The 20,677-nt window shown below is 42.4% G+C and overlaps 1 long non-coding RNA gene and 6 other non-coding genes across 7 annotated transcripts in view; 4 read left to right on the top strand and 3 right to left on the bottom strand.

Annotated features, from left to right (window-relative positions):
- The first annotated feature begins 401 nt into the window (after nt 1-401).
- On the top strand, nt 402-506 carry TRNAL-CAA. Its single transcript has 2 exons — nt 402-439; nt 462-506. It is a non-coding gene; the product is annotated as a tRNA-Leu (tRNA).
- A 438-nt stretch (nt 507-944) lies between these two features.
- Nucleotides 945-1,016, bottom strand: TRNAQ-CUG. The gene has a single exon. It is a non-coding gene; the product is annotated as a tRNA-Gln (tRNA).
- A 2,286-nt stretch (nt 1,017-3,302) lies between these two features.
- TRNAL-AAG lies at nt 3,303-3,384 on the bottom strand. The gene has a single exon. It is a non-coding gene; the product is annotated as a tRNA-Leu (tRNA).
- Nucleotides 3,385-4,255: 871 nt separating this feature from the next.
- On the top strand, nt 4,256-4,328 carry TRNAM-CAU. Its single transcript has one exon. It is a non-coding gene; the product is annotated as a tRNA-Met (tRNA).
- A 5,023-nt stretch (nt 4,329-9,351) lies between these two features.
- On the top strand, nt 9,352-9,424 carry TRNAK-UUU. Its single transcript has one exon. It is a non-coding gene; the product is annotated as a tRNA-Lys (tRNA).
- Nucleotides 9,425-11,268: 1,844 nt separating this feature from the next.
- Nucleotides 11,269-11,341, bottom strand: TRNAM-CAU. The gene has a single exon. It is a non-coding gene; the product is annotated as a tRNA-Met (tRNA).
- Nucleotides 11,342-16,270: 4,929 nt separating this feature from the next.
- LOC111525977 overlaps nt 16,271-20,677 on the top strand; it is a 19,356-nt gene continuing 14,949 nt past the window's right edge. The window contains exon 1 of the long non-coding RNA XR_002726250.2: nt 16,271-16,333. This is a non-coding gene — a long non-coding RNA (uncharacterized LOC111525977). The remainder of the gene's footprint in view (nt 16,334-20,677) is intronic.

The following is a 20,677-nucleotide window of genomic DNA, read 5'->3' as shown; positions in this document are numbered from 1 at the left end:
TCTTTGGTTTGCTAAGCAGCATCTCAGGAACAGCCCCCGTGCTATATGTTGTTTCTTGTGCTGGATGTGAGTTTTTTCTTGTCATGCTATGTGTTCTTTCTCGTTCAGGGGAGAGTCGCGGCTGGGTTGTTACGATGCTAGCGCCCCGTACCCGGGACGTGCAGGGAAGTGTAGAAGGGGGCGAGGGGCGAGAAACGCTGAATTCTAGCCTGAATTGGGAGGAGAGCCTCGCGAGTTGAGTTACTGTTCCTGATTCCATTTAGATAGAACGTTTTGTTAACTTGTAGGAATTTCCTTTTCCATTTCTTTCATTAAACCGCGAACGTAGTAATGACTTACACTGGTTACACATTCATTACAATTAAAGATGATATTGATTTGCGAGCGCAACTGTCCCAGGTGTCAGGATGGCCGAGTGGTCTAAGGCGCCAGACTCAAGCTTGGCTTCCCCGTGTTGAGGATTCTGGTCTCCAATGGAGGCGTGGGTTCGAATCCCACTTCTGACACATGTATTTTATTCTCCCTCCACTCTACTTTCTCAGCCATTTCTGTGTTTTCATTCTCTCTACTTTTTCTATCCTAACTAAAATGATACACTCTCAATGAGGTCTATCCCCTTCCTTTTTAGCCTTGTTCGCTGTTTAATAGTGAATCACGTTTTGCTCTGCTTTGGTTGGTTCCTTAAAAGGCGCATTTATTTACTACATGAGCACTCACCCAGAGGCGTCCTGGGGGGAAACCAGACTAGGTAGGAGTAGAAAGACATGTATACAGACTCCATTATTACATACTGGTCCTGAGCTCATAGGTTATTGGGACTGCAGATTACATGTTTTTCCTCACGGCCAGACACCATCAAAAATCAAAGTGATGAAACTGAAATTGAAAGCAGCAAGGTTCACGCTCAAGTTACCGGAAGCAGGGCAAAAAGAGAGAAATATGAAAGGTTCCACCGAGATTTGAACTCGGATCGCTGGATTCAGAGTCCAGAGTGCTAACCATTACACCATGGAACCCTCCTTAGCCAGGGCCGGATATTCGATCCACCTGGGATCTCTCTTTTCTTCTACTTACTAATTGATTTAAAGTAATTTTGCAGGGGCAGTTTTTTGTTTTGGAGTGCCAAACACAGGGATGGGAGAGAGAGGGCTCACACACTGTTTCCACTGCGCCTTTCTCCCAGGTTTCTTTCCATCCTTCGGGGCAGCGCAGTATACTGATCTGGGAATATGGTTATTCCTGGAGATTTTTCTTCCGTTTCCAGCCCACGAAAAGATAAATTGAATTTTAGTCTCGCGGTTTGAAAGGGAGAAAAGAGAGAAAAGCAAAATATACTATCTACTTTCTACAGTCTCATTTATTCATCGTACGATACCTACAGATGCCTCTAGAACAACCTCCGAGTATCTTGGCACTGCCCCTCAGTTGTAACCATGGGCTTGAATTTTTAAAATCTGTCTCCCGCATTCCTGCAAAATGCCTTAAGTGCAGGACTGAGTCTCACTCCTCTTTGATAGCCCACGGTCTGCTACTTTGTAGAAGCTCAATCAATGTTTGTTGCGTGAGTGCATAAATGAAAGAATGAGTGAATGAATGAACGAATAAATGAATACTCAGTGGGACAGCCCAACTTAGACTTTTGGGAGACTTTAGACTTCTTTTTTGCCTTCATTCGCTAGGCTAAATTTTACAAGTTCAAAAGGGAACTCCTCCTCCTCCTCCTATCTTCCTCCTATCTTCTTTCATCTTTCCAGGTCCCGGCTCCCAGGTGGACATCTTAGCGTCCAGATGGCCCCACAAATAGGTGTCCTTTAGTATGGATGACCAAACGAGGATGTTATAGTGCTGGACGTAGTCATTTATTTTTTCAAATCTTAACTTTATTAAGATAACATGGTTATTTATCTAGTAACTGTAAGAACAACATAAAACAAATAGACCACATATATACGTAGCATGTTTGGAAGAAATACTCAGGTATAAATTACTACTTTAGTCAATCTTAATATTAATTATTGGTCAATTATGCTTTTTTTTTTTTTCTTGAGGCGGAGTCTCGCTCTTTCGTACAGGGTGGAGTGCAGTGGCGCAATTTCAGCTCACTGCAAGCTCCACCTCCCGGGTTCACCCCATTCTCCTGGCTCAGCCTCCCGAGTTGCTGGGACTACAGGCGTCTGCCACCACGTCCGGCTAATTTTTTGTATTGTTAGTAGAGACGTGGTTTCACCGTGTTAGCCAGGATGGTCTACGATCTCCTAACCTCGTGATCCGCCCGTTTCAGCCTCCCAAAGTGCTGGGATTACAGGCGTGAGCCACTGCGCCCGGCCTAGGTCAATTATACTTAATGTGCCTCTCTAGTCTCTCAAGACTGAATTGCTAAGAAACCCTGGAATCATTTGCTCGTATTCATCCTTTCGTTGTATCTCCAACCAAGCAAGGTGCCTGTTACAAAATATCTGCTCAATTAGTATGTATTGGATACATCTTTTGGAAGGTGAGGAAGGAAGCAGTGAAATTAAAAGACTTCTGGCTAGATGACTGTAAAGTGCTCCTAAGCATCTACCCACCTCCCTGCACACACAAACTCTCCATTCTATTTCCTCGAGTCTCCTAGCCTTAAAAGATGGTCTAAACTGCTCCAGATCCAGGTAAATAACGGATCAAGTCCTTCTTCCCTAAAACAGGTGTCATTCTTTTTATTCTATGAGCCTCCACCTTATTTCTTTAAAAAAAAGAAAAAGGAAAAGGAAAAGGAAAAAGAAAATAAAAAATGGTTACTGTTTAAGATAATATCAGAATCTTAAAAGCTAACTCTTCAACTGTGTTCAACTAAGGGCCTTAAGGGCCTTAAACTGCTCTCTGAGGATAGGTGAAGGGGGAAAGGCTCTAGGTGTCTGGTGACTGTTTCGTTTGTTGGTTCGTTTGTTTTTTCAGCCTTAGCACATTTATCCTTGGAGAAGACAATGGAAAATAGGGCAGATGAGCGTGCGTGGCTTATTTATTCTTGAGTCTGGAGTTAAGAAGGTTGTACTTTTTCGTTAGAATTGCCCATGATTGGTTCACAAATCTTGCAAAGTGAATGAAAACATATGAAGGCCACTGAAAGGAATAACTAGGGTAAGAGATTTCTGAGCTCCTAAATAGAGAAACAGTTGGGCACTGTTTGGGGGACTGTATATATGGGTGTTATCGGTGGCCCCTTGGGAAACAGAAGAGGAACCTGCCTCACTTAGGAGGCAGTGAGAACTGCCCACACAAGGCTTGAAAATGGACCTCTCCTGGGTCAGAAAAGAAACTCACTCTGGCAGCGGTGGGAATCGAACCCACGCCCCCGAAGAGACTGGAGCCTTAATCCAGCGCCTTAGACCGCTCGGCCACGCTACCGCCCGCAGGTTGTGTCATCGCTTGCACTTTCACCCAAGTGACTGTCACCCCGTTCCAGTCCTTTCATTCCCATTCCCACATCGCTATAAATCCTACCCTCGGGCCCCTTCTTCAGCATTCCTTACTTCTCAGCACAGCCCGAGAATCCCCGATCCCCAACACTTTGCTTCCTTGCAGCTCCCAGATGGATCCCGGACAGGATGCTGCAGTTGGTGCAGGAAGGGAATCTTGCCCCATTTGTCATCAACACAATGAAAAGGGGTCGAAGAGACTGAGAGCGCCAGAGGACGCCATGGGCTCCACATCCACTTGGACTCCAGGAAGTAAGCCTCTAGACTTCAGGAATAAGCAAGTCCAACCGTTTGGTTTGAGGCTGTTGCTTCCAAGAAAAGCGTGGAAAAATCCTGAGACCTCCTCCCCTAGCCCTTCGTCCTTTTCAGGGGACCGAGTGTCTCCACGGAACTTCACAAGGGAGGCGAAGAGTGCACTCATTATTATTTGTCTTGTCTTCGTTTCAGAGGCGATACGTCTACGAAAGCCCGAATCATAGAGGGAAAGACTGCTCGTTCCTGGCCCAGAAATGAGATGAGAAATCCAGGGCCCCGTACAGGAAGGACTTTTGCAAAGTCTGGACTCAATTGCCTTCGCAGCCCTTGAAGTCTTTTTAGGAATGGCTGTGGGAGAACGAGGTTGGTTTAGTAGTTGGCCCCTGCCTTGTACTACGTAGTGTTGTCATCCAAAGTGTTTTAGAAGTGAATTAAATCATATTTCCACCTTATTTTGAAACACTATAATTCAGAGAACTTAAAACCTTATTAATAGTCCTCATAATCACGTTGGTAGAGCCCTTGCTTACACAAAGCCGACAGTTGCCTCCTTAGCGCAGTAGGCAGCGCGTCAGTCTCATAATCTGAAGGTCCTGAGTTCGAACCTCAGAGGGGGCAACGCATCTGTTTTGCCATTTTTCTTCTTGTTGACCCAAAATGAGTAAGACAACGAAGGAAGTTGGCAAATCCCTGTTCTTACTCCGCTTTCTCTGTAGAAAAGAGTACAATATGTCTGGTAAGGAAAAAAGAAAAAATCTAAGGAAATTGCTTTGATGGAACAGAACGGATAATTGCTGCTTAATAGAACCATGTTCAGTTACAAAACAGTGATTTTTATTAAGACTTAAATTCTCCAAAATTCTTCTCATCTCCCCTCCCGCCCTAGATACCAATTGGAGATAGAGCTGGTAGCATTTTCAAATGTTTTTTCAGATATGCTTGGCATTTGTCTTTGTTTTAAAAACACCAGAGTCAAGAAACTTACCAGTTTTAGAGTGCTAAGAGAAGAAAGAGTGGGTGGAGGGTTGTACTAGGGGTGTGGAAGGTATAGAATCTAATTATCAATTACTGACTTGGTTATCTTTTACCATTCTTCTGGAATGGCTTACCACCAGGTTGCCACCAATAACACTCCGTATGAAAAAAGAAAGGAAACAAAAAGCTAACAAAAAACTACCCCCTCAATCTCATTGCATTGAACCTTTTCTCTTGCTTCCAGTCCTGTTGACTGGATCTAAGTCATCCAAACTACCAGATGCAGGAAGGGGTAAAAAGAGAAACAAGAAGTGAAGAAGACAGGCTGATATTTACAGTCAAGATGAGCCCCTAACTCAAATAGTAATGAACAAGACTGATAATTAATGTGCTGCTCTTGAGTCCTACTTTGTTCAAAGCTGTGTTCCTATTAATCCATTCCCTCTCAGCTTTAAAATCATCCTCATATACTTTGTTTTGTAACATTGGGGCTGGGCACCTGCAAATGACATTTCCCAAACACCTTTACCCACTGGCTTCCTCTTGTGTTCTGTCAATAAGAGGAACCAGAAAGAGACTAGAAAGCAAGAGGAGAGAAGCAAGGGCTACTTTCTAAATTTTGTTCTTCCTATCAGGTCACTCCAACAATGGCAGTTGAGTCCCATCTCTGTTTGTTCTCTTCATGCATTCCAGAATGTCTCACTGTCCCTTACATAAATAAGTACTAGTCCAGCTGCAGCGTGTCCTCTTTAGCACTCCAGGGTGCCTTTCCTTAGTGGTCTCAACCTCTTTTCGTTCTTCCAGCCCCACAAGGTGGTAGCTACTTCCCAGTAGTTATTACCTCTGAGTTACTATGTTGTGCCTAGTTGAAATACCTAGTCTTATTCTTTCTTTTCTTTTTTTTTTTTGAGACAGAGTCTTGCTCCGTCGCCAAGGCTGGAGTGCGGTGGCGTGATCTCGGCTCACTGCAACCTCTGCCTCCCGGGTTCAAGCGATTCTCCTGCCTCAGCGTCCCAAATAGCTGAAATTACAGACGCCCGCTGTGACCACGTCCAGCTAATTTTTGTATTTTTACCGGAGACGGGGTTTCACCATGTTGGCCAGGCTGGTCTTGAACTCCTGACCTCGAGTGATCCGTCCTCTTCGGCCTTCCAAAGTGCTGGGATTACAGACATCAGCCACCGTGCCAGGCTTTATTTCTTAACTAGACCTGAAGGATACATAGTGGGTGCAGGGATAGCACTCCACACAACGGAAAAAGCTTCTGCTCTCATGGAGTACATTTTAGTGGGGAATGATAAAGAATAAACTCAACCAGATATATAAAATGTGAGGTGGTGATACATGCCATGAAGAAAAAGAGCAAGAGAATGGAGAACAAAGGGGAGGAGATTGCTTTATAATAAAGGGTGACCAAGGAGACCTTCCTGATGAGGAGGCATCTGAACAGAGACTTGAAGGAAGTGAGTGAGTGAGCTGTGAGGCTATCAGGGAAAAGAGAATTTCAGGCCGAGGGAACAGTAATTCCAAAGGCTTGGCCAGAATGCCGTTGGCATGTTCAAGGAACGACGGAGGAGAATAGTGCGGCTGAAGATCAGTAAACAAGGGAGAACTTGATAGGAGATGAGGGGGTTAGATACACATAGACCCTACATGATGCACATAGATCATGTAGGGTCTCAGAGGTCACGATCATGTTCAGAGAGGGAATTCACTGCATAGGGCAGAGAAAAGATAACAGTGAGTTAAGTTGCGGAGGTCAGCCAGACCTTGAGAATATTCTGATTCAGTGAGTCTGAGATAGAATCTGTGAAATTGTTTTTTTTTTCAGATGGAGTTTCGCTCTTGTTGCCCAGGCTGGAGTGCAATGGCATGATCTTGGCTCACTGCAACCTCCACCTCATGGTTCAAGTGATTCTCCTGCCTCAGCCTCCCCGAGTAGCTGGGATTACAGGCATGCGCCACCACGCCCAGCTAATTTTGTATTTTTAGTACAGATGGGATTTCTCCATGTTGGTCAAGCTGGTCTCGATCTCCGGACCTCAGATGGTCCGCACACCTGGGCCTCCCAAAGTGCTGAGATTATAGGTGTGAGCCACTGCAACCAGCCTGAATCTGGGTTTCTAACAGTGACTCCAGGAGATTTGAATGCCATCAGTGTGGCAACATTTTGGAAGCCCCCAGCAAGGACTTACTCAGCCTGTGTTCATTTATCCCACGTTGACTCTCTCCGGAGAGATCACTTCCTCCCAAAATTCTCCTCGTTATTATTTGGTCATCCAGGCCTTGCTTACTGGTTTAAACTAGCAGCAGTTGCCTCAGGTTTTCATAAGGCTCATCAAGAGCAGAATAAATGCTCTATGCTCCCAGAGAACTCTCAAAAGCTACAAGGTGCCGTTTCCTATTCCGCTTTATTTCTAATTTTTCTTTTTTCTTTTTCTTTTTTTTTTGAGATGAAGTCTTGCTCTGTCACCCAGGCTGGAGTGCAGCGGCGTGATCTCAGCTCACTACAACCTCTGCCTCCCAGGTTCAAGTGATTCTCTTGCCTCAGCCTCCTGAAGTAGCTGGGATTACAGTCATGCGCCACCACACTTGGCTAATTTTTGTATTTTTGGTAGAGACGGAGTTTCATCATGTTGGCCAGGCTGGTCTGGAACTCCTGACCGCAAGTGATTCACCCACCTCTGCCTCCCAAAATGTTGGGATTACAGGCGGGAGCCACTGGCCTTGCCCTGTTTTGCTTTATTATTGCCTTTCCCTGTAAAGAGCTTCTTTTGGTAAATAAGCAGCTGAGACATCTTGACACCTCCGGCCCTCCAGGTTCCCAGGGGCAGTCTGGGCCCAAATTTTCTTTCTTCTAGCTGTTCCCCAGTTTCTCTGCACCATTCCTCCCCACTGTCACATAGTCGCTAAGCCATGTCTGGATGGCCTTCTTCTGCACAATGGCCTAATTTATGTTTTTGCATCATCTCTTCCTCCACTCTGACTCATTCTTTACATAAAGCCAGTGTACTCTTAAAAGTAATCTCATCATGTCGTTCCTTCCTGCTTAGAATTCCCAGTGGCTTCACATTGCTGCTAGGGTGCAGTCAGCTCTCTGTACTACTAGCCATAACCTCTGAGCCTGTGAGTCACTGATCTGTCCCTGCCTTTCTGTCCACCCCAGCCCCCACCTTCATCAACACTCTCTTGAGCTCTCTGTACACAAGCTGCTCAGGACTTCTCTCAGGTGTCTGAAAGTGCTCTGCTCTTTGATCTTCTTGGAATGCTGGAGTCACATTTTTGTCCAACTAGGCCTTTAGTTTTCAGTGTAAACATCACTTCCTGCGAGAAGTCTTCTCTAATCTCCTGGAAGAGGTCATCTCCCTTTATAATCCATGCTCTTGAAGACAAGGGGCGGAGTGTGATTTACAGTGTGCATTATTTTGTCTCACCTTACTTTTCTTCCTCTATGTTTTCTTTATCTTGATTTAAATCTATTAACATTTTTCACTTTATCTTATAGTATAGTTGTGCAGATAACCTCGAATCTGTTTTGCAATAGTAGCATAAATAAATGCATGATCAGAAATGTACCACATGACAACCATTGTGCTAAACCTAGCCTTTGAGGAAGGGATTTCTGTTGTGAGATTTAAGGAAGTGAAGTGGTTGAGAGATTAAGAAACTTGTCTAAAGTGGCACAACCAAAATGGTTAAATACAGTGTTCTAAATGATCTATTTTACAATAAGATTAACAATTGTGATAACACTTAATTTTCACGGAAATGTCAGCAAGAGGTTGCTTATATTATCTCATTGAATTTGCAAAGTTAGGTCATGAGATTATGCTTGTTTTTCTCAACATTTTGTAACCTAAACTTTTATTGAGAGCATTTATCACATTGGCTGTTTAAACAGAGTGTAATTTGTCCTTTAATTGCTGCCTTTCTCTTTTAAAGTATGAACCCCCTAAGGGCTGAGGTAGTACCTCTGCACTGCAGTAACCCCAGGGCAACAGCTGAGCGCCCTGCTCAAAATAAGTTCTCAAAACCTATTTTTGTGCGCTCTTTGTGCCAGGCAGTTGTTTTGTTTTCCCGCAGTCTCGCTGTGTCACCAGGTTGAAGTGCAAGTGGCGTGATTTCGGTTCCCTGCAACCTTTGCCTCCCAGATTGAACCGATTCCCTTGCCTCAGCCTCCCGAGTAGTTGGGACTACAGGCGTGCGCCACCACGCCCAGCTGATTTTTTGTATTTTAGTAGAGACGAGGTTTCACCATGTTGGCCAGGATGGTCTTGATCTCCTGACCTTGTGATCGCACGCCCCGGCCTCCCAAAGAGTTGGGATTACAGGCGTGAGCCACGGCGCCCGTGTGACAGGTATTCTTAAGGTCACAGGCAAGACTGGAGCATAATCTTTGAAGACTAAAGACCAGACAAACCCGGCGATTACGTCTGTAGTTATACATTACTTTTACAAGTAATTGTTTGGATTACATTACACAAGGATGGGAGTTCATTTTTTCCATGAGCTGGGGACAAAAATAACTGTGAGCCATATTCAAAGGGGACAAAAGCATAGATGGGAATAAAGAAAAGGGTTGTGGACAGGATTTAGATTGAAAGGTATCGAGTTTATGCACCTTCTTACTCACTAGAATACGCAGGAAGAACACCCTTCGCAGAGAGCCCGGATAGCTCAGTCGGTAGAGCATCAGACTTTTAATCTGAGGGTCCAGGGTTCAAGTCCCTGTTCGGGCGTAACAACTGGCTTTTATCACCTGATTCTCACTTCACGTTTGAAATAAGCCAATAAGGAAAGTACCATTTATTTTTTGGACAGATTACATATACTGCAAAATTTCACAAAACCCGTTAAAATCCCAAATTTCAACCCCCAGATAGGTAAGTAACTCTGATGCAAAATAAAAGTAGTGAGGTGAATACATGGGACCTCTGCACTGAGATAGCCCCAAATTTTCTGAAGAAAACTAGCATTTAAGGATAACCTTAGAATACGAAGTATTTAATATTTTATTATTCCTGTTACTCTGTTTACAGGTGCCAGAGTAATCTTCTGTTGTTACTTGCTTTCCAGTACAGAGTTTATTTTACATAGGAGGGAAGATACTGATCAATTATCAAGAAAGTTATAATATGTTCATATTCTGGCTTGACATGTTTCTGGCATTTAGTTATTGTGAGCCAGCCCCGCAAGTCTGAAAAACTAGGTGATTTTAAAAATAGTTTCTGACGGGGCGCGGTGGCTTACGCCTGTAATCCCAGCACTTTGGGAGTCCTAGGCGGGCAGATCAACTGCGGTCAGGAGTTCGAGACCAGCCGGATCAATATGGTGGAACAGTCTCTACTAAAAATACAAAAATTAGGCGGGCGTGGTGGCGCGGGCCTGTAATTCCAGCTACTGGGGAGGCTGAGGCAGGAGAATCTCTGGAATCCGGGAGGCAGAGGTTGCAGCGAGCCAAGATCACTCCACACCACTCTATCCTGATAGACAGAACGAGACTCAAAACAAATAATACAAATAAATAAATAAAATAAAAATAGTGTCTGATTCTGCAAAGGAGAGGTACAGACTCTGAATTGTGATGGCTCCAATAAAGATAAAGCAGCCTCTGAACAGCTGCCTGAACAGCCAGACAACCCAGCTCTTAGGCTTCTCCCAAATCTTTAACAGCATTTCCTTAACTGTGGTAGCTGCAGACTCCTGGAACCAGAGGCCTAGGGTCCAGAAGAAACTGTTAAGATGTTCCCTATAAAACATTTCCTTAAGTCGACCCCAGAATGAACTGTTAAGAGAGCTGTCCTGAAATATAGACCCCTAAAGTCCAGACATTTTGGAGGAGATGTCTAAGGAGAGCCCTCTCTTTTTCCAGCACAAACTGGGCCACAGAGGTATAGCCTGCAAGATGAATTTCAGTATGTGTAACTGCTGGGGTAATGATTGCAAATAATCTAAGTTTGAGATGTTGATTTTGTGGAGTAAGATAGTGACAGGAAGCATGGAAAGAAAACCACAACATTTAATATGTAAATTAAGTGATTGATTTGAGAAATACTTGTTTATCAGATACTGTACTAGGCACTGAAAATATAGAAGTGGATAAAACAAATTCAGTCTCTACTGGAATTTACAATCTAGGAGGATGGGTGGGCAACAGACAATAAAGACGTTAAAAAATAAAAGAACAAGGAAACTTTATGTAGTAAAAATTATATGAAGAAAATAAAACAGCTTGAGGTGACGTGATGGGAGGTTGGTGAGTGAGAGAAGGGATGGTGTGTTAGTTTCCTAGGGCTGCCATAACAAATTGAATATCAGGTTTTCATCTGTCTCTTCATTTTTTCAATAGATTAAGTTGCACCGGTAGGAGGATACTGTCCCAAGAGGGAATTGAGATCAGAGGAACTCGGACAAAACAGTATGCCCTCTGGTAAGAGATTTACTGGAACTTGATAATCCGTCGGGACTTAGAGAGCTGAGACTTGATCTGTTTGACAACATATACGGAGCCAAGAAATTATAGAGATAATTATATAATGAACAAATATGGCTAGTTTTTTAAGCTTGGGGACAAAATAGTAGCTGCCCCCTCTGAGGTTCGAACTCAGGACCTTCAGATTATGAGACTGACGCGCTGCCTACTGCGCTAAGGAGGCAGACAGCAGAGGGTCTTTGTCAGATATGTTCAACAGTGATTTTTACTTCATTTAAACTTTTTAAAGTCTACATTACCTGTATTTTAAATTTCTAAGATAAAATATTCTTATGAAACCTCTTAAAAGCTCAACAGCTTCCAAAACTTGAATCAGATCAAGAAAGTCGCTGCTGATCTGCTGCTTTTGCCCGTCTCATTCTGAGCTGATGACTCCCCACTTCTCACCTCAAGTAGAAAATTTCCTAAACGTCCTGTCCAGAAACCTGACACTTAACCTGCACGGGTGTCCATCCATTTTGTCTGGAGAGAACAGGAAACCAGCCTGTTTCCTCTCTGCCTCCATACCGGTTCTTTCCCACAGGAAAATGATCCAGTGTTTCCCATCGGGAAGCATTGAAGCTTTTACTATCTTAAACAACAAAACAACGTCCTTTGACAGGCGTCTCCACCTGTCGCTATCTCATGCGCTCAAACTTCTTGTAAGGCTATCCTACTATACAGCAAACTTCTTGTAAGGCCGTCTGTTTTAAGAAAATACCTTCCCAAGTCCCACTGGCTTTTCAACCCACTGCAATCTTCCCCAATCACGCCTCCGTCTCGGTCTTGAAGAAGTCCAAAGGGATTTGGACAAATGCAACTTCATGGTGTAAAGAATATGGAGCTCTTGGTGCAAACTCTTGGGCATCTGCTAGGATGTGAGAACGGTAGTAATAAGCAGGAAGGGGTGAAAAGCTTATCTTCTCCACTGACTTTGTTTGCCAGGGGATTGTCTGAGGTTTAGCACTCAAAGACCCACCTCCCAGGAAAACCCTACCTGGGATGTGAACAGTCTGGGCTTTCGGTTTTTGGCGATAGGTCGGAGAGATTACACACACACAAAAAGTGACAACCCCACCCTTGTTCCCACCTCTGCCCCAGGACTGAAAGTAACACTGATTTTATTGCCAATGGATAATAGGGCTTAGGTTATCCCACTTTTGTAGTTGTGGCCGTTTTTCCCCTGGCCGCTGATGGTGACAACCTTGGACCGTGCATCTCTCTGAGTGAGGCGACTTAAATGCGCGATGTTAGAGTTTGTAATCGCGAGCGTAACACTCGGTCTTTGACTGTAGACTGTCGTGTCCACATAGTGCTAGTCTGTATTGAGATAGTGCTCGTTTAATTAAATTAAATTAAATTAAATTAATTTATTTATTTTAAGATGGAGTTTCATTCTTGTCGCCCAGGTTGGAGTGCAATGGCGTGATCTCGGGTCACCGCAATCGCTGCCTCCAGGGTTCAAGCGATTCTCCTACCTCAGCCTCCCAAGTACCTGGGATTACAAACCTGCACCATCACTCCTGGCTAATTTTTTGTACCTTTAGTAGAGACAGGGTTTCACCATGTTGACCAGGCTAGTCTGGAACTCCTGACCTCAAGTGATCCGCCGCCTCGACCTCCCAAAGTGGTGGGATTACAGGCCTGAGCCACCGCGCCCGGCCTTAGTTTAATTTTTAACATTGTGAATACTATGGCCAGATTTTTAGAGTTTAGATAACGAAAACGAGAACGATTATCATGCGAATGCCAGCATAACCCAGAGAGCATTGAAAAAGTCTAAACAGACTGTTACTTGAATGACAGATAGAAGGACACATAGAACTGGATTTGGAGAATAAATAATCAAAACGGAGCATACTACGCAATATTCAAAACAGATTTGGATGTGAAAGTACACAGGGACACTGCATCTCTCCAGTCTGGGATGAGACAGGCAAGAACTTGTGAACCGATCAAAAGAGTTTTTGTCTCCCAAAAGTGACGCCAACGCTCTGTAGAGAATAGCATTGGGCTTGCTTGCAAGCAGACTTTAAATAAAATTAAAATTAAAAATAAATACAAGAAAATGGCATTGGCCAGAATATTAGAAAAGAACACACATTATTTTATGGCTTCCTTAATTACTCTATTTCCTGATTCAGAGGTTGCATCGTAGGTGAACAAGAGGAAATTCGGATACCACATATGGTCTCTTGTAGTGGAGAGCTGATTCTGTCAGATGACCAGCTGATGTTGAAAATCATCTTTCTTGGTATGTATGAAGACTTAATGAAACCACTTGAAACATAAACAATCATTGATTCGTTGGTCAACTACAAGTTAGACCTTGCTCATCTATCTGCATATTTGCCAGACAGTGCAAATGTAAATTTTGGCAAATTCCATTCAGACTATAAACTTTTTACCAAAGAAAATGAAAAGATCCTACATGTGAACTGTTCTGCACACGTTGTTCACAACACTGCTGAGAGGCCCGGCATGACCCGCTCAGGCCTGTAATCCCAGCACTGTGGGAGGCCAAGGCGGGTGGATCACCTGAGGTCAGGAGTTTGAGACCAGCCTGGCTAAAATGGTGAAACCCCGTCTCTACTAAAAATACAAAAAAACAGCGGGGCGTGGTAGCACATGCCTGTAATCCCAGCTACTCGGGAGGCTGAGGCAGGAGAATCGCTTGAACCCCAGAGGCAGAGGTTGCTGTGAGCGGAGATCGCGCCATTGCACTCTAGTTTGGGCAACAAGCACGAAACTCCGTCTCAAACAAAACAAAACAAAACAAAACAAACAACACTGCTAAGAAGGACTGTGATTTGCTTACTGGTGATATTGAGGCTTTCATGCCTTATTGAGATTTATGGTCACTTTTTAGTTACCTCAAAATGTGCAGAAACAATAAGATTTTTCACTTTATAGAAACGAAAGGAAGTAGCCTCCTTAGAAATGTCTAAAGTTGACTATCATTATTCCTGGCCATAGGATAGATGTTAAAATGTTTACTTGGTGTAAAATCATATTTTCAAAGTGTGCGGCAAGAGGAATGTTATTCTCTAATTTGAAAATATTTTAAGAGTGAGAATGGAGAAAAGAACTACAGTAAAACAGAAATTTACAGTTTCATTTGTTCGATGTTGTCAAAGAACAAAATTTCAACACACTTAGGTTAAAGATCAGATCAACTTTTATTAGCAATTTATGAATCAGGCAGCATCTCATCTACGAAATAAGAAGGTGCTCTGATGAGGGGATGAGGTTTATAGGTAGAAAAGGCTGAAGAAACTACAAACAAGGAACAATAAGTGGATTGGTAATTTCAAAGTGACTTTCCTTGTAGGGTTAAAGCAGAGAATACTTCCTTATCATGCTGGCTGAGGTAGACTGGACCCTTTTCTACTGGTTGCTCTGAATCTCCTGTTTTTTGGAAAACCGACCTGTTTTAAAGTTCAGTTTGATCACTTGGTACCCTGCACAAGTGACTCCCTTCTGGTTTGGTCTGGTCTGTTGGAACCTAGTGCAGGAGTTCATTCCAAAACAATCGCCTCCCATTAATTTTAACAATGTTATGTTATGTAGATTGTGACATAAAGATTCATACACTAAGAAACGATTCTTTTTTTAAAAAAAAAGACTGCTTCAGAGTGCAAGTTAAATAGGACTTTATCAATCTCTTGCTAAAAATACAATTTATTTGGAATCCAAGCTTTGTTTCCCAAGTTTATTATTTATTTATTTCATTTTATTTAATTATCTTTTTGAGATGGAGTCTCCCTCTGTTGCCCAGGCTGGAGTACTGTGGTGCGATCTCAGCTTGCTGCAACAGCCTGCTATTGCTAGTAAGTAAAATACTGAGTATTCAATGCTCAAATGCTTTTGTTGAGAGGATATTTAGTGTGATTTTATCACACTAGAATGATACCAGGAATCTAAGTAATATGGGCTTGGTAAGAGAGCAGAGCTGCAATTCAAAGTGAATTTTATCTTTGACTGTATTCAGTATTACCACTCTATTAAAGAAAATAAAGAAGTCTTAAATGTTGCAGACAGATCACAGAAAAAATATTGGAGAAAGAAACAGAAAGGGTAAAGATACTCTATTTGTTTCACAGAACAGAAAGAAGTGCCATTTTTTTCATTAAATATAGGTAATATCTGCTTAAGTAGTTTTATTGTAGTTATGTTCTTCTTTTACATTCTTACTGTATTTTACATTTTTGTATTTATGTTTTTCCTTTACTAACGTACCTTAAAGTTGAAATAATATAGCCTATGAGACTTAAATATCCAATAAAGAGTTTTAAAAAATTAAATTATTGCATGAGAACAGATAGAAATACTAAAATCATATTGTTATCTTTTTCCCAAACATATTATTTATGTATTTAGCCCTACTATAAATTACTACTAATTGCCATTATTAACTAGTCCTATTATTTTGTTTAAGTAATAACAGTTATGCAATCGAAAAGCAAATATTACAGAATGATACATAATTTCAAACATCTTTTTTAAAATTTTATGTTAAAGTAATACATGTATATATTATATAATTATGTTGGATTTGTTTTTTGGGGGGGTGGAAAGGTCTGGTATGGCTATGTCTCAGTTGGCTCCCTAAAAAGTTGAACACCAAAAGCAACTGGTTCACCAAAGTTTGGGGAAACACTATTTATGAAAAGAATAAAGAATTACGAGGTCCCAGTGAGCTTCAAGGACAATGTCCGGCTTAACAGATAAAAATGGATGGTTTCTGATAGACAATAATGGTATATAAGTGATTGGAGGTAACAGGGTGATTGCCAATAGCTATTCTTTCTTTTCAGATACTCATTCTTTGGGTCATGAGACTGCTTCTGCCTGAGTAATAAAACAATTTTAGCAACACTCAAGGAAGTTATGATTTCCTTTCTGCTGTGAAAAAGATTAAAAGAGGTCATCTCGTAAACCTGAGGCTGGTATACTTCAGATCTTTCATTAACACTCAGGGATTTTGTGATAGAAGACCCTCAGGGGTCTAATGAGGAGTGTGTTTTCTTTTTTTTTTCTTATTTATTTATTTAATTTTATTTTTTTGAGACGGAGCCTGTCTCTGTCGCCCATGTTGGAGTGCCGTGGCGCCATCTCGGCTCACTGCAAGCTCCGCCTCCCGGGTTCTCGCCATTCTCCTGCCTCAGCCTCCCAAGTAGCTGGGACTGCAGGTGCCCGCCGCCATGCCCAGCTAATTTTTTTGTATTTTTAGTAGAGACAGGGTTTAACCGTACTAGCCAGGATGGTCTCGATCTCCTCATCTCGTGATCCTCCCGCCTCGGCCTCCCAAAGTGCTGGGATTACAGGCGTGAGCCACCGCGCCCGGCCGGAATGTGTTTTCATAAAGGGGGAATATCAGCTGGGCCAAATGCCATTGAGAGGCTGAGCAAATTGAAGCCTGAAAATTGACCACTGGAAGTGAATTGGGAGCATCATGGCATATGGGAGACAGGACTAGATTGCACTTCTGACTTGAATGGACAGAGCAGCCTGTGGAGGCCCCCATCATGAATTTTAGCTCCAGAACGACTGCAGGAATAAATCAGGACACCCAAGAGGACCCACGGATCCTCTGAAGGAAGCAGAAACACTTGGTTGATAATTGTTTTGTTTGAGGAGGCTGAAGATTGGTCCCCAATCCCTTCTAGTTTGTAGGGTTTCTGCTAAGAAATCTGTTGTTAACCTGAAGGAAACTCTCCCAAAAATCGCACTAGCTCACTAGTAGTGGATCCAAACCAAGAAGGAATCCCTGATTTACCTGAAAAAGAATTCAGGAGGCTAGTTATTAAGCTAATCAGGGAGGTACCAGAGAAAAGTGAAGCCCAACACAAGGAAATCCAAAATATGATAGGAGAAGTGAAGGGAGAGACCAGGTGCAGTGGTTCATACCTGTAATCCCTTGGGAGGCCAAGGTGGGCAGATCATTTGAGGTCAGGAGTTTGAGGTCAGCCTGCCTAACATGGTGAAACCCCATCTCTAATAAAAATACAAAAATTACCTGGGTGTGGTGGCATGCACCTGTAATCCCAGCTACTCAGGAGGCTGAGAGGCAGAATTGCTTGAACCCGGGAGGCGGAGGTTGCAGTGAGCTGAGATCCTGTGGCTGCAATCCAGCCTGAGCAATACAGTGAGACTTCGTCTAGGGGGAAAAAAAAAAAAAAAGTGAAGGGAGAACTATTCAATGAAGTAGATAGCATAAATAAAAAACAATAAAAACTTCGGGAAACATTGGACACATATATAGACATGCAAAATGCTCTGGAAAGTCTCACCAATAGAAACAAACAAGTAGAAGAAGGAAATTCAGAGCTTAAAGGCAAGGTCTTTGAATTAACCCAATCCAACAAACACAAAGAAAAAAAATAAGAAAGTACGAACAAAGTCTCCAAGAAGTCTGGGATTATGTAATGACTAAACCTAAGAATAATTGGTGTTCCAGAATAAAAAGAGAAATCTAAAAGTTTGGAAAACATATTTGGGGGAATAATTGAGGAAAACTTCCCTGGTCTTGCTAGAGACCTAGAAATCCAAATACAAGAAGCACAAAAAACACCTGGAAAATTCATCCTAAAAAGATTATCGCCTAGCCACATTGTCATCAGGCTATCTAAAGTTAAGGCAAAGGAAAGAATGTTCAGAGTTGTGAGACAAAACCACCAGGTAACCTATAAAGGAAAACCTTCAGATTAACAACAGATTTCTTAGCAGAAACCCTACAAGCTAGAAGGGATTGGGGCCAAATCTTCACCTCCTCAAACAAAACAATTATCAGCCAAGAATTTGTATTCTGCAAAACTAAGCATCATATATGAAAGAAAGATAGTCTTTTTCAGACAAACCAGTGCTGAGAGAATTCGCCACTACCAAGTCACCACTACAAGAACTGCTAAAAGGTTCTCCAAATCTTGGCCGGGCATGGTGACTCACGCCTGTAATCCCAGCTCTTTGACAGGCTGAGGCGAGAGGATCATGAGGTCAGGAGATCCAGACCATCCTGGATAACACGGTGAAACCCGTCTCTACTAAAAATACAAAAAAATTAGCCAGGCATAGTGGCGGGCGCCTGTAGACCCAGCTCAGGAGGCTGAAGCAGAATGGCATGAACCCGGGAGGTGGAGTTTGCAGTGAGCCGAGATCGCGCCACTGCACTGCACACTCCAGCCTGGGCCACAGAGGGAGACTCCATCTCAAAAAAAAAAAAAAAAAAAAAATTCTCTAACTCTTGAAACAAATCCTGAAAACACATCAAAACGAACCTATTTAAAGCATCAATCTCACAGGACCTATAAAACAAAAATACAATTTTAAAAGCAGAAACAAAAATAAAAAAAACCCGGGTACACAGGCAACAAATAGCATGATCAATGGAATAGTACTTCACATCTCAATACTAACACTGAATGTAAGCAGCTTAAATGCTCCACTGAAAAGATATAGAACTGCAGAATGGATAAGAATTCACCAACCATCTGCTGTATTCAAGAGACTCACATAACACATAAGGACTCACATAAACTTCAAAAGCGGTGGAGGCCGGGCGCTGTGGCTCACGCCTGTAATCCCAGCACGCTGGGAGGCCAAGGCGGGCGGATCACCAGGTCAGCAGATCGAGACCATCCTGGCTAACACGGTCAGACCCCATCTCTACTAAAAATACAAAAAATTAGCCGGGCTTGGTGGTGGGGGGCGCCTGTAGTCCCAGCTACTCGGGAGGCTGAGGCAGGAGAATGGCGTGAACCCGGGAGGCGGAACTTGCAGTGAGCAGAGATCGCTCCACTGCACTCCAGCCTGGGCTGAATAGTGCAAGACTCCGTCTCAACAACAACAACAACAACAACAACAACAACAACAACAACAACAACAAAAAGCAGTGGGAAACGGCATTTCATTCAAACGGACAACAAAATTGAGCAGGCGTAGCTACTCTTATACCAGACAAAACAAACTTTAAAGCAACAGCAGTTAAAAAAGACAGAGACATTATATAATGGTAAAAGGCCTTGGCTAACAGGAAAATATCACAGTCCTAAACATGTGCGCACCTATCATTGAAGCTCCCAAATTTATAAAACAATTACTTAATAGCCCTAACAAATGAGATAGATGGCAGCCTAATAACAGTGGGGGACTTCAATACTCTACCGACAGTACCAGACAGGTCATCAAAACAGAAAATCAAAGAAACAATGAATTTAAACTATACCTTGGAAGAAATGGACTTAACAGATATATACAAAACGTTCCATTCAACAATGCAGAATACACATTCTATTCAACAGCTCATGAAACTTTCTCCAAGATAAACCATATGATAGGCCACAAAACAAGCCTCAATAAATTTAAGAAAATTCAAATTATATCAAGCACTTTCTCAGAGTACAGTGAAATAAAACTGGAAATCAACTCCAAAAGGAACCTTCAAAACCATGCAAATACATAGAAATTAAATAACCTGGTCCTGAATTAACATTAGGTCAAAAATGAAATCAAAATGGAAATTTAAAAATTCCCTGAACTGAACGACAGTAGTGATAACTTATTAAAACCTCTGGGAAACAGCAAAAGCAGTGCTAAGATGAAAGTTCATAGCCCTAAACACTTACATCAAGAAGACTGAAAGAACACAAACTGACAACCTAAGGTTCCACCTCAAGGAATTAGAGAAACAAGAACAAAGCAAACCCAAACACAGCAGAAGAAAGGAAATAAACAAGATCACAGCAGAACTAAATGAAATTGAAACAAACCAAAAAATACAAAAGATAAATAAAACAAAAATCTGGTTCTTTGAAAAGATAAATAAAATTGATAGACCTTTAGCAAGATTAACCAAAAGAGGAGAGAAAATCCAAATAACCTCAATAAAAAATTAAATGGGAGATATTACAGCTGACACCACAGAAATACAAAAGATCATTCAAGGCTACTATGAATACCTCTATACGCATAAACTAAAAAACCTGGAAGAGATGGATAAATTCCTAGAAAGATGCAACCCTCCTAGCTTAAATCAGGAAGAATCAAATATGCTGAACAGACAAATAACAAGCAGGGAGATTAAAATGGTAATTAAAAAATTACCAGGCCAAGCTGGGCATGGTGGCTCATGCCTGTAATCCCAGCACTTTGAGAGGCTGAGGTGAGCGGATCACCTGACATCAGGAGTTTGAGACCAGCCTGGCTAACATGGGGAAACCCCATCTCTACTAAAAATACAAAAAATTAACAGGGCATGGTGGCGGGTACCTGTAATCCCAGCTACTCGGGAGGCTGAGGCAACATAATCACTCGAACCCAGGAGGCGGAGGTGTAGTGAACCGAGGTCACACCATTGCACTCCAGCTTGGGCAACAAGAGTGAGACTCCGTCTCAAAAAAAAAAAAAAAAAAAAAAAAAAATTACTAGGCCAGGCATGGTGGCTCATGCCTGTAATCTATTTGGGAGGCCAAGATAGGTGGATCACCTGAAGTCAGGAGTTGGAGACCAGCCTGGACAACAT

The sequence above is a fragment of the Piliocolobus tephrosceles genome, chromosome 5 (assembly GCF_002776525.5).
Source record: "Piliocolobus tephrosceles isolate RC106 chromosome 5, ASM277652v3, whole genome shotgun sequence".
Taxonomy (NCBI): domain Eukaryota; kingdom Metazoa; phylum Chordata; class Mammalia; order Primates; family Cercopithecidae; genus Piliocolobus; species Piliocolobus tephrosceles.
The sequence above is the reverse complement of the archived record's forward strand: the minus strand, read 5'-3'. Positions and strand labels throughout refer to the sequence as shown.